The following is a 13560-nucleotide window of genomic DNA, read 5'->3' as shown; positions in this document are numbered from 1 at the left end:
TCTCTCTCTCTCTCTCTCTCTCCCCACTTCCTGTCCAGATATTAGCTCTTTATGACAGCCAATCCAATCCAATTCTAGATTGCAGTAGGCAAGTGAGGAAGGAACAATACCAAGATCCTGCCAGTATTTAGCTCTTTGCAGGTACAGAATTAACATATATACAGAGACACACCCTCACACAATGTACCCTAAAAAGACTCTGGAGTGGGCTTCCTCCTCTTCCTATGACCCTTACTCTCCCCTGTCTTTTAAGCTTCCCTCACTGCTATTGTGTCTCAGCATTCTGAGTCTAGATTAAGATGTAACAGTTTATGGAGTTGCTTGTCCTAACTGCTCTTAGATACAGTCCTGGAGGAAGGAGACTCAGTCCAGAGTCTGCTTAGGACTTCAGTCTAGAGTCTATATCTAGGATTTAGGCTAGCAAAGGCTCTTTAGTAATATAAACCTAACATTCCCACCAAGTGGAAAAACTCAAAAAACTGAACAATTTTAAGTCTACCCTCATAAAGAGAAATCATTTGCAATTTCCATCTTTAGTAGCGATGATTTGGCTGGGGGAGTACAAAATTCAAGAAAATTGTCCTTGAATTTTACAGGTCTGGAAGGATGAGCCCTGTATGGTTTGGGAAAGAAATATCCAGGTTCCCTCCCTGGTCTCCACGCTTTGATCTTTTATCATGGAGTACAAGAGATTTATATGGTTAGTGACGGCTTTCCTGGGGTCCAACAGCCATGTCACCTCATCTTGGTCTTTTCCTTTGGTTATTTCTCTTCTACTTTGTTCAGGAGAATGCTGTGAGACACAGGAAAGGAAGTTCAATCTTTTTCATTTTTATATATTTTGGTAGGTCTGGTGACGGTGAGGCTATGGACAGAGGAGGACACAGTAGACAGTGGGATACTAAGCCATAACAGAATTCTTTTTAGGCATTTGGACAAAAGATATTTGGTGGTTAGTCCATGGCAGGGAAGTCAGCTGGGCTAGATGTGGAGTGTCTGTCTAGGTCCAGAAAAAGGAATAAAGTGGGAATCCTGCCCCTAATACTCCAGTGAGAACAGAAATGGTCCCAATGTTGCCCAACAAATGCTCCCAACATTGCTGGTTTTGTTTGTTTGTTTGTTTGCTTGCTTGTTTGTTCTGTGTTTTCCAGGCCTGTATAGATTGTGTCTCAATAGAATAAATGCCAAGAGAGAAAATGGGGAATTTCATGAACGCTCCTTTTAAACTTTTAGCACAGTGGTTCGCAACCTTCCTAATGCTGTGACCCTTTAATACAGTTCCTCATGCTGTGGTGACCCCCAGCTGTAAAATTACTTCATTGCTACATTAGAATTGTAATTTTTGCTACTATTATGGATTGTAATGTAAATATCCGATATGCAGGATAGCTGATATACAACCCTTAGGAAAGGGGCCTTTGTCCTCCAAAAGGGATCGTGACCCACAGGTTGATTATGTGTGCTTTAGCAATAGGTGTCAGCATTTGGAGGGAGACGTCTAGCTTTCTTTTGCTTTGAGTGCTGTGATAAGTGTACACCATCACAGGGCAGACAGTGTGAGTGCTCCCCTTCCCACCAGTTGCCAGAGAGTCTCTCTCAAGTTTTCCATTCTTTCTCATCTGGTGTTTGTAAACACAGTATAGAAAATCAAAGTTCCTTGTAGACTTCAAGTGTCTGAAAATGAGGATTCTCTATGAAATCATCTTGGTTTATCAAAGGAGACAAAGCATAATGACTATTCTATTACTTTGGTCTCTAGTAAAGCCAACTCTTACATTAAAGAGTCCTATTGTAAGTAAACACAGGCTGCCACAGCAAGACAAGACTTGGGCAAGCTGCCCAACAGATGGCTAAGGTCTATGTGTAGCAGGCAAGGGCCAATGGATCAGACAGAGGCTTCTGTTTGGGTTTTAAGTTGGAGTCATAATGGGATAGCGACAGAATGACAGGAATTCTTGATACAGTTCCATGTGAGAGAAACTTACGACGCCTTCTCTCAGGTTTGAGTGCATGGTTTTCTCTGCTAAGCCCTCAAAGCCTTGGTCACACCCACTGACTAGGGAGAAAGATCTGGGGCCCAGAGTAAGTGTTAGGGAACATTCTTGTGTGGTCTGAAGTGTGTGTCCTATCTAGCCAAGATCTTGATTCTCAGAGGTGGCAAAGGAGAGTTAGCATAGTGAGCACCTGATGTTCAGTTTTATGTTATTTTGACTGGGCTAAGGGGTGCCTAGGTAGCTAATATTTGAGGGGGGGGTGCCTGGGTTCTAGGAGAGATTAGTGTTTGAACTGCCAAAGTAAGTAAAGGCTATCTACATCTTTTTGGGGGGGGAAGTTTCTCTGGGTAGCCCTGGATGTCCTGGAACTCACTCTGTAGAGCAGGCTGGCCTCAGATACAGAGATCTGTCTGCTTCTGCCTCTTGAATGCTCAGATGAAAGGCATGCACCAGCTCTGCCAACTGTATTTTCTAGCATGGTAGGCATCATCCAACCCACTGAAGGCCTGAAGAGAACAATACGGTTGTAAAAGTGGCCTTTATTCCCCTGTAATAATTGTTGTCTCAGAGGCTCACTGCCTCAGTCTGCTAACCTAGGCCTAGGCCTGGAAGCTTCTAGCCTCTCTACAATCTTATCTAGGCCTAGAATGTTTTCAGCCTTTGAGACTTACTGCTGAATAAGCTCACCCTTTCTAGCTAGTTTTGGTCTCTCCCTGGCTGATTCAACTCAGCTGTTCTGGGTCAAATGTCTCTCCGTGCTGACTGATTCAATCTGGCTTCTCTGGGCTTCTGAATTGCTCTGCTTGACCTCAAACTCTGTTAATCTGTTCTAATCTTGTGGTTCCTTCTCAGTCTCTGGCTCATTCAGTCTTCACATGTGTCTAGCTTCTTCTCTCTCTCCAACCCATCTCTGTACAACTCTCCTGGTAAAACTGCCTTCTTCCTTTCTTTCGCGGCACTGTCCTCTTAAGTAGCTTCCCTTTCTTCTCTCTTCTCATGAGAGTTAGGCAGATCTTATTCTGTCAAATCTTTCTCTGATTTGTCCCTTTGTCTGCTACTCAATCAGACATCACTTTCAAATGTGGTGCTTCCTTCTACAAACTAACTTTATCGTCAATGTTTGGGATTAAAGGTGTGTACTAGGGGCATGTCTATATTCCAGCCAGAGGTCTATATTAAGGCTGAGCCACACCACAATTAGAACAGGTTGTTTTTTGTTTTTTTTGCTTGTTTTTCAGTAAATAACAAAATTTCAAGGTTCACAGTGTAATCAAATAAATATCTGACAACAAATGGTGATGGAGGGGGACATTTGCTCCCTCTGCTTGAGCTAAGATCTAATCTTTGAGCCCTGATATTTTTGCTTCCATTGGCCCCCAGAACAGGGACTTACACCATCAGTTCCGTAATTGTTAGACCTTTGTACTTAAACTAAATGACACCAATGGCTTTCCTGATTCTGAGGAAGTGGCACAGTGGGGTGGTGGTTTTGCAGATAGAAGAGTGAATCTTGGTTCTTTAGTTTGGGGCATTATTATATTTCTGGAAGCTTTCGTTTCCCACACACATGGTATCATAAAGAAAGGGTCTACCCAGTCTAGTGCTGGCACCCTAAGCTCACAGTAGTCAATCCTTGACTCTCACATTTTTCAGTCACCACTATCACTCTTGGATGATGTCATCCTCTGTGCCTATAAAGTGAGGTCTAATGTATCTAGAAAAGGCTCCCTTTGTAGATCTCATTGTCTAGAAGCCTGAGAAGGGCTACAGTCATCAAAGGGAGCTTCTTCCCAGGTAGCCCACCTCACTCTTCTCTTGTTGCAGGAATTGGCACCTTCAGAGCCATAGCTCCCTAGGGAAGACCTAGACACCTCAAGAGATAATCAGCGTGGCAGTAGAAGAACACAATTTGTCAGCTTAAGATCTGCTGTTGCCCCCTGAATAGAGACTTTTCATCAACATTCAGAGTGTTTCTATTTAAGAGGTGGAATATATACCAGTAAAAACTCCCCTACTTAGGGTCTATAAAACCAAGAAGCCCACAAGCATAGTGGGATTTACTTTATTTTTGTTAAAATTTATTTTTTTTTGATGCAGAAAGCAAGAGGATTTTTATTTAATATCCAGCATGCTGTGGCCGCCCTGTACATGGAGACAGACCGGCCACTTGCGCAAGGCTGTGTGGGCCTTTGATACAGTTCTCAGGGCAGCCACAATTAGTCACAATGTGATTGGCAGATTGTGTTACCTTTAAACTAATTGGTTGTTAGGGGATGAGGTAGGTGGTCAACAGACTCTGGAGCAGGGACCTCCCTGTGGTCTAAGGAATGTAATTTAGCCTTTCTCTTCTGGGAGGGGGAACACTTGCCCTTCTGGGAGAGGCAAGTGCTCCATGACCTTTCCAAAGTTCCTGAGTTAACACTTTCATTACCACCTTTTCTTTGTGCACGTTTTAATCCTGAAGCAATTGCTGGTATTCTGATAACTCATACTCCTGATCTGTATCTAGTTCTTTGTATCTCTCCTCTAAGATAATTAGCTGTACTGTACCTAAGTGTTTTGGGGTTTTTTTGGGTTTTTGGTTTGTTTGTTTGTTTTTTTGGATTTGGTTTTTTCGAGACAGGGTTTGTGGCTGTCCTGGAACTCACTCTGTAGACCAGGCTGGCCTCCAACTCAGAAATCTGCTTGCCTCTGCCTTTCAGAGTGCTGGGATTACAAGTGTGCACCACCACCACCCGGCCCTAAGTGTTTCTTAACAATAGTGACTAAGCAGTTCAAAATGTAGGGGGCAAAAGTCAACTATAGATGGAGAACAATTAGGGGTCCTAACAGGGTTAACAATCCCAAATGGTCTATATAAGATCAACACTCCTCAGCTAAGGCAGCACATAACCCTCTTATCCTGCAGTACTAGTTCAGTGATTCTTGAAGGCGACTGATATAAGTTTCTGTTTTCTCTATATCTAAATCAATGGCTGCCCTGGTCATCTCTGACCCTAACAGAAGAGAGACAGGACCATAACAGGTTTGGTGAATGGGCATATAGGATGGGGAAAGGAACCAGAATCTAAGGGTACCACCAGGCAGTCATGATCAAGGTCCAGTGATCTTGAGCTTGAGTAGATCCTCTATCTTCTGTACCATCCAGCGGGGGTCTCTGGAGAGTGGGGCGTCTTCAGGTTCCACATGGGAGGCACGCACCCAGGCCACAACACTGTCCACCTTGAGGCCTGTGGGAGTGGCTAGCAGCACCAGGAAGGGTCCTGTTCATCATGGTTTCATCCCCGAAGCCTCCTTACAGATCCAGTCACCAGTCTGGAAACAGTGAAGAGTCTCTGGCATGGCTGGAGCATTTAAGGCACACAGTTTGGGCCAAATCTCATGTTGTGGGATAGCTCCTGGGAGGGCCCAGTGGACAACAAAGGATCTGGGATACCAAAGAGGATCTCAAAAGGGGGTCAGGTTAAAATGGCAAGGGCTGTTCTGAGCTCAGAACAGGAACAAGGGGAGGGGCACCACCCAGCCTGAGCCAGTCTCCAAGGTCAATTTATTAAGGTCTCTCATAGGGTTTTGTTAATTTTTTCTACCTGCCCTGAGCTCAGGGGACAGTATGCCCAATAATGCTTCCAATTAGTCCCCAATATCTCTGTCAATTTCTGATTTACCTTAGAAACAAGAACAGGACCATTGTCTGATCCAATTACCTTGGGCACTCTGAAACTCAGGAAAGTTTCTTCTAATTGTGGTAGCTGTTTCCTGCTTGGTAGGGAAAGTCTCAACCCATCCAGAGAAAGTATCCACAAACACTAGAAGGTATTTGTAACCATATTTTCCTGCCTTAACTTTTATAAAATCTCTCAATATATTCTAAGCTGTTCTCTTCTAGGTCTTTTGCCCTGTTTACTCTTTGCTGCATAAGCATTCACTTGCTGGCATATTGTACACAGTTCTATTATCTCTCTGGCCCAAAACCTGAATCATAAATATATTCTTATGTCTTTTAACTGCCTGGACAAGCTTTTTATCCCCTAAATGAGTCCATCTGTGTTCTTGGTCTAGTAAGTCTTTTGCTTACTTTCTAGGGAGTATAACTCTCTCTTCTTGTGTGCACCTTCTCTTGGTAATAGTTGGTAGGGTGGCTGGCAATCTGAGTCCTTTTTTTTCCAGCATATTCTCAGTGAGGCCATCCCTAGTTCAGTCCCATTTCCCAGTGGGTGTCTCTTGCAGGCTCATAACTAGTATAGGCTCCTGTATAACCACGTCTGGAGCCACTTGATCTACTTGGTTATTGCCCACTGAGTATTTTCCCTCCTAACGTCCTGGGCAGTGAATAATACTCACAGTTGCCAGCTTCATTAGGACATCCAAGAGGTCCAAGATTCCCTGTTTGTTACTTCTGATGTGAACAGTCCTCCCTCTTGGCCTAGAAGTGGCTGTGGAAGTGGGCAGTGGCAGAGGCATACCTGCTATCCACATGGATATTAATTTTCTTCTTGGCTCCAAGTTCCAAGGTCTTGGTGAGGGAAATTAGCTCCACTTTCTGCATTGAGTGCCAGGGCACCCAGATGACATTTGTGCCGTCCACCACAGCACTACCTGCTCATCTCTGACCCTCATGGAGAAAACTGCTCCTGTCTGTAGCTTCAACTTTCTGCAGGGGCCAGTTAGCTGCAGCCTGTTGGGCAGGAAGTGTATCTGGACTCCCATTTTGGAGAGTATGTCTTGCTCCAACAGAGGGTAGGGACAGTTAAAATTTAAACTTTAAATTTAAAATTTAAGTTTCTTTTTTAATTTTGCTTTTTCCTTTTTTTCCTTTTTTAATTGGATATTTTCTTTATTTACATTTCAAATGTTATCCCCTTTTCCAGTCCCGCCCCCCCCCACACTGAAACCCCTTAGCCCATCCTCCCTCCCCCTGCTTCTGTGAAGGTGCTCACCCACTCACCCACTCCCACAAAATTTAAATGTCTTTATTTTTATTTGCTTTTTTGTTTTAATTTTTGGGCCTCATGTGCTCAAGTTGGCCTTGAACTCACTCTGTAGTTGAGGATGACTTTGAACTCCTGATTCCCTGGACTCCAGCTTCCCAAGTGCTGGCATCACATCAAGGTACCACCATACCAGGTTGGGTAATTTAAAATTTAAAATTTATTCCCAGCACCATAAAAATAATTGTCTAACAGAATATACATTTTAGATGTTGTATCTTTAAACACATCATTTAAAAGTATTTATTTAGTTATTATTTTATATGTATTGGTGTTTTGCCTGCATGGAAGTCTGTGCATTACTTGAGTGCTTCATGCCTGAGGAGGCTAGAAGAGTGTATAGGATGGTTATGAACTGCTATGTGGGTGCTGGGAACTGACCCTTAGGTTCTTTGGAAGAGGACAGGTGCTCCTAACCACTGAGCCATCTTTCCAGTTGGCTTAGTTCCTAGTTACATCTTTAATAAAGAATTGAATTTTCCTTTCTCATAGACTCTGAGAACATTTCCCCCAACTGCCCTACCCTCTCATTCTCACTGCTCCTGATTCCCACCATTGTTCTAAACCATGTTATGTCTGTTTTCATTTTATATATACGTGCATGAGACCACAAAGAAAACTAGCTGAATTAACTCAATACTATTATTACCATTTTAACTTATTGTCATGCAAATAACATAATTTATTCTTTGTATAGCTGAGGACTTCTCCATTGAATTTATGGCATATTTTATCCCGTCTTCTGTTGCTGGATAGCTAGCTTCACTGGTATGAACAGTGGGGCCTAGATGTTGATGTGCAAATGTCCCTGTATTGTGTCCTTTTAGAGTCCCTTAGGTTAATATCATTAGTGATATAGCTGGGTCATATGGAAGATCCACTGTTAACTTTCTAAGAAATGTCCATACAGATTTCCATGATGGCTGGACTAGTTTACATGCCCAGTAGCTGTGCACAAGGACTCCCTTTTGCCCATACCCTTACCAGCCCTTATGATCAGGGAAAGATGGAATCTCAATGTAGGTTTGGTGGTGGTGGTGTTTTATATATACGGGTATTTTGCTTGCATGTATGTCTATGTACCACATGTGTGCCTGGTGCCTGAGAAGGCCAGAAGAAGAGAGAAGACCCCTGGAACTGGAGTTACAGGTGGTTGCGAGCTGCCATCTAGCTGCTGAGAATCCAGCCCAGGTTCTCTGGAAGACAGTCAATGTTCTTAACCACTGAGCCATCTCTCCAGGCCCCTTAATGTAGCTTTGGTTTACATGTCTCTGGTGACTAGTGAGGCTGCTTCCTCTGCTGTTCAGAAGCTATTTAATTTCACAGGGTCCCATTTGCCAGTTGGCCTTATTTCCTGAGCTGCTGGAGTCCAATTCAGAGTCTTGTGCCTGTGTCTTAAACCGTTCTCCCTACTTTCAGGTCTTAAGTGAAAGTCTTGAATGTTTTGGGAGTTGATCCTTGCTGGTAAGAGCTAAGGTCCTAGCTTTGTTCTTCTATATGTGACGATCCGGGTCCCGAAGCACCATTGGCTGAAGAGGTTGGCTTTGTGTCAATGTGTATTTTTGGCATCATTGTCCAGTCTGGGTCTTCTCTTCTGCTCCATTGGTGTGTGTGCCACTGCTGTTCATGGTCCTGTGGGTGGTAGACAGAGGGCTGATCCCTAGAGAGCATGAGGTGGGGGTGGGAGGTCTGAGCAAGGGACCTAAGGAACCACACCATCACAGGAGTGAAAGGTCCCTTCTCATTGGAAGGTCTGGCTATAATGTGATACCTTTTCCTATGTCATACAAAAAGAATCAAGTCAGAAGGGCAATTTTGCTTTTTTTTTTTTCAACAATCTTGAAGAGCAGCAGCATAACTCCTTCTCTTTAATCTGTTAGACATTGGCTCCTGAAAGACAGTGGAGCGGATGAGTGAAATGACCTCTGATGCCCCACCGTCTCAGAGCATCTGTATTGATCTGGTGCGTGTCCTCAGATGGTTTTTGTTTAAAAAAAAAAAAACGTAAGATAAATTTAAATGTCCTGTTTTTCTGAGAATTCAGAAAAAACCATGATCTTAGCTGGGAATCAAGGGCAGGTTGATAAAACTAGTTAATTGCCCTTTGGCATTTGTGTTTCCTTAAATTTGGTTCTGAAGAGCTCGTTATTTTTGTGAGTACCTCCCGAGAGTGTGAAAAGACTGTAGCTCAGGATTGAGCCTCACACTCTGATGATTGGAGGATGTGATCATTATTAAATGTGATGTTGTTCTTTAGAACTTGTGATCCTTTTTTCTCTGATTTTTTTTTTTTTTTTTGAGACTGTATGGCCCAGGCTGGGCTCAAACTCATGGTCTTTTTGCCTCAGCTCTACCCCGTGACCACGTCTAATCCTACCATCAACTATAGCCCTTGCTTCCAAATACATTTTGGCAGTCATCTGGGGACTAAGTGTCTAATGTGAGCTCTGCAGGATGGGTTTAAGCCGTACCATCTAGCAAACACACCTGCTATAGAGTTTGGCCCACTGTAGGCTTGAAATCAAAGAAGCACGCTTATCCTCACATCAGCATACCACTGCACCCTGATTGTTAGGGGACAGTAATGGAGAGCCACAGGGGCCTGTGCATGTCATCTTTGAAAATCTTCAGTAATCTTGGATCTCTTTTTTATTTGACAGAAGAAATGTTTGTTTTCTTTCTAATGAAAATCTAATAGCACAAACAGGTCAAACAGCCAGCCAAGTATTAGTATTTTATAGTTTCAATTATATCACCAAGGGGCTGGATTGACTATACAAGCAAGATTTTATGTTCTGCATATTTGGTAAGTCCCACTTTCGAGGGAAATAGTAAATGTCACAGAACTTCAATTCTTTTGTTCACTTATTCTGAAACATTTATAAATCCCTCAGTCCAAGCGGGTCACTAAGCATATTATAGTAAGACCAAACAGTAAGTTCTGCTGTGCAGCCTGGTGAAGGGGCTACTGGAGAGGAATCCTTCAGGGGCATCTGAAAGTTTCCTCAGGGACATCTTCAGGGTGAGGAGGCCTTTGCTGTAGGAGCTTCCGCATCTTTAAAAAGGATGGTGACATAATTTTTACTAGTTTGCTTTCTGTTGCTGTGACAACCACAAGCAAAAACAACGTGGGAGGGGGGAGTTATTTCATCTTTCTTACAGCCCATCATAGAAGGAAGCAAGTTTGGGGACCTAGAGGCAGGACCCTGGAGACAGGCACTGAAGCAGAGAACACGAAGGAGCGCCCCTTACTGATTTGTCCCTCATGGTTTGCTCAGTCTGCCTTCTTATACCACCCAGGACCAAAGGGTGGTCCCACCCACAGTGGGTTAGACCTTCATACATTAATCATTAATCAAGGAAATGCCCCCACAGACTTGCCTATAATCAATTCAATGGAGGCATTTTCTCAATTGAGGTTCCCTCTTCCCAGATGATTGTAACTTATGTCAAGTTAATAAAACAAAACAAAACAAAAACCAACCAACCAACCAACCAAACAAACAAACAGAAAACTAATAAGCACATAGGTGCCAGCCAGAATTTCTTTGTGTTAGCTGTATCTCATTGGAAATTGTAGACGCGTGCTCTCATTAATGTCTCTGCCTTAATTCACAGCCTATCTCTTATTTCACTCACCTCATGATGGCCTGCTTTGAATAAACTATTAGCACTTTAAGTTTGTGGCTAATGTCGCTTCACAGTGTTTAAATGAGAGTGGACATTTCAGGCGGCCCAGCAGGTTGTAACCCTTCCATACCACAGGCTTCATATTCATCAAAACGGTCCATCTGCCTCTCCTGTTTCCCTAGTGACAGAGACAGGGCAGGCAGGCAGCATCTACAAGGCCCCATGGCCCCAATACAATGATGCTAAGCGCCAGGCTCCCATGGGAATAAGACTTCCTTATGCTCCTCACTCCTGAAGTCTCTTCTTCTGCTATCCCACTCCACAGTACCCACAGGGAGCATTTGCTTGGCAGCATGCTAGTGAGTTATAACAAATATGCTCTTACATGTTCATTCATGCTTGGGAGCATGCTAGTGAGTTATGACAAGTCGCTCTTACATGTTCATTCATTCCATGGTAGTCTCCCTGGAGGCTGGACTTTCCCATAGAGAAATGAATTAGGAACTGGTGACCAGGCCTTGAGGACATTCCAACACTCTAATGTCACATAGTCACAGGGAGACTGCTGTGACTTCAAGCAATAAAGTTATGTCCTTTAGCACAGGTCTGGACTCAGATATGCCACGAGACAAGACCTGGACACTAAGCAGGGTTGGTCAGAGTTGGATTCTGCCTGCAGTCTGGAGTGGATCTGCAGACTTGGATATATGACAGAAAACTTCAGTGAAGTTTTCTAATTAATTCTGTCTACATGAAGGTAGTTCATGCTGATGGAAGCATAAAGGAGTGATGCAATATTTGTCTGTCTTTAAAATTGACTTACCTACTTATTTGTGCTGAGGCCAGAGAGTAGGAATCATCTTGGGCGTTCACCTACATACAATTTCAATTTCTGTGCATTACAATAAAAGGTTGGGGTTTCTCCTTCTGTCTTGCCTTCTGCTCTTCTTGTAAACACGTTGAAATTATACCAAGGATGCTCTTAAACGATCTGTCCAATACACAGTCATCATATTTCCACAATCCTACACTAAGAATAGATCTGGATTTTGTGTTGTTTTTTTGTTTTAAAGGTCTGGCTTTAGATAAAATGCTGAATACTGAAATACAATTTAAAAAGCAGCACTTTCTATATCCAGGTTGTCCCAGAGACAACCACTTTCCACTTTTTAAAATGTTTTTCTGCAACTACAAAAATACTTTCTGCATTTTCCTAAACAGTGTACTTTCCCGGCACCACCCTAATGCTATAGTTTCTTTGTCCTAAATGCTGTCCATTCCATGTCTGGCTGTGTGAGAGATAGCTCTGTAGCCCTACCAAATGCTTCTCAAGGTGGCAGGCCATCCACGGTTTGTTTTGTTAGAAGGAATACAAAATTCGTTTGCTTTGAGTTTGTGTTTGGGTGTTTTGCTTGCTTGCATGTCTACATACCCCATGCATGCAGTACCTACGGAGGCCAGCAGAGAGCATCAAATCCCCTGGAACTGGAGTTACAGGTGAATGTGAGCTAGCACGAGGGTGCTAGGAATCGAAACCAGGTCCTCTAGAAGAGCAGCCAGTGCTCTTAATCACTGAGCCATCTCTCCAGCCCCATGCCATGATGTTTTAATTTACTGATCATGATTTGCATTGTTGTGATTTGGTTTTTGTGGGGGGAGGGCAGTTTACAAACAGAGGCTCCCCAGGCACCTAAGATGTCTCCTGCGTGATGGGATTGAAGGCGTGTGCCACCACACCTGGCCAGTTACTGCTTTGTTAATATTGCTCATGACATAAGCTTCAGTGCTAGAGCATTTCCTCTTCTGAAAAGTTTTCTGATACAGTGGTTGCCACCATCCTTCTAAATATGCCATGACCCCAACAGATATAAACACCTTCTCCAGGAGGATTCTGGCTTCATTTTTCTTCATTTCATTGCTATGCATTGAACCTGGGCTCTATCCATGTCGGGCAGACACTATGCCATCCAACTACAGCCCTGCCCTCTTTTTGCTTTTGAAAGGATAGAAAATACAGCCTAACTCTCTAATGACCCCAAGAAGTCAGAGGTTTAAAATGCTATCTCACTCCAAAGAAGCTCTAACTCCAGCCTTCTAAGGAGCCCCAAACACTTCATATTCCAGAGCCCGCTCCTTGTTAGAAACTAGGTAAAAGGTCGCATTCCAGAGCCTGCCCTTTGTTAAGAGATAGGCAAAAAGGCCTTGAGTAGGTGATCCTGGCCCTGTAAGGTAACTGTAAATGAGCTAATTATCTACTTATCTTGCTTCTGTAAACTGCATTACCCCCACCCAGGAGTTCATGCAGCTATAGACCTCCAAGAAAATAGGAAACTAATTGGTCCACAGAGCCCGGGCTCTGATAATTTAAACTGATTGGCCTAAAAACTATGGAGTGATACAAATCGATTGGCTCACACTACGTGGGCTCTTGATGCTAAGGAATGATTGGTTTGTGATTAGCAGGCTTTGTTGTAAACTTATAAAAGCTGTCCCAATTCTGCACTCGGGGTCCCACAGTCCTCTACCCCTGTGTGGTGTATGACTGTGGACCCCAGAGCTCTGGAATAAAAAATCCTCTTGCTATTGCATCGAGACCATTTCCTGTGAGTGATATGGGTGTAGCCTTCCAAGACACGGGGCACTGGGGCGCTCTCATTTTTTCTGGTCTTACACATTTATTTTGAGATAGGGTTTCACTAAGTTTCCCAAGTTGGCCTTCAGCTTGCTCTGTAGCTCAGGTAGGCCTTGAGCTTTTGACCTTTTGTCTTTATGGTCTGGAAACACAGGTCTGTTCCACCAGCTCTTGCTTAAGGTCTTAAGGACACACAGAGATCACAGGGCCTCTGCCAAAGGCTGACCTTATTGTTGTTACTATGGTGACTGACCTTGTTGTTGTTACTATGGTGACTGACCTTGTTGTTGTTACTATGGTGACTGACCTTGTTGTT

The sequence above is a fragment of the Apodemus sylvaticus genome, chromosome 5 (genome assembly GCF_947179515.1).
Source record: "Apodemus sylvaticus chromosome 5, mApoSyl1.1, whole genome shotgun sequence".
NCBI classification, from domain to species: domain Eukaryota; kingdom Metazoa; phylum Chordata; class Mammalia; order Rodentia; family Muridae; genus Apodemus; species Apodemus sylvaticus.
The sequence above is the reverse complement of the archived record's forward strand: the minus strand, read 5'-3'. Positions refer to the sequence as shown.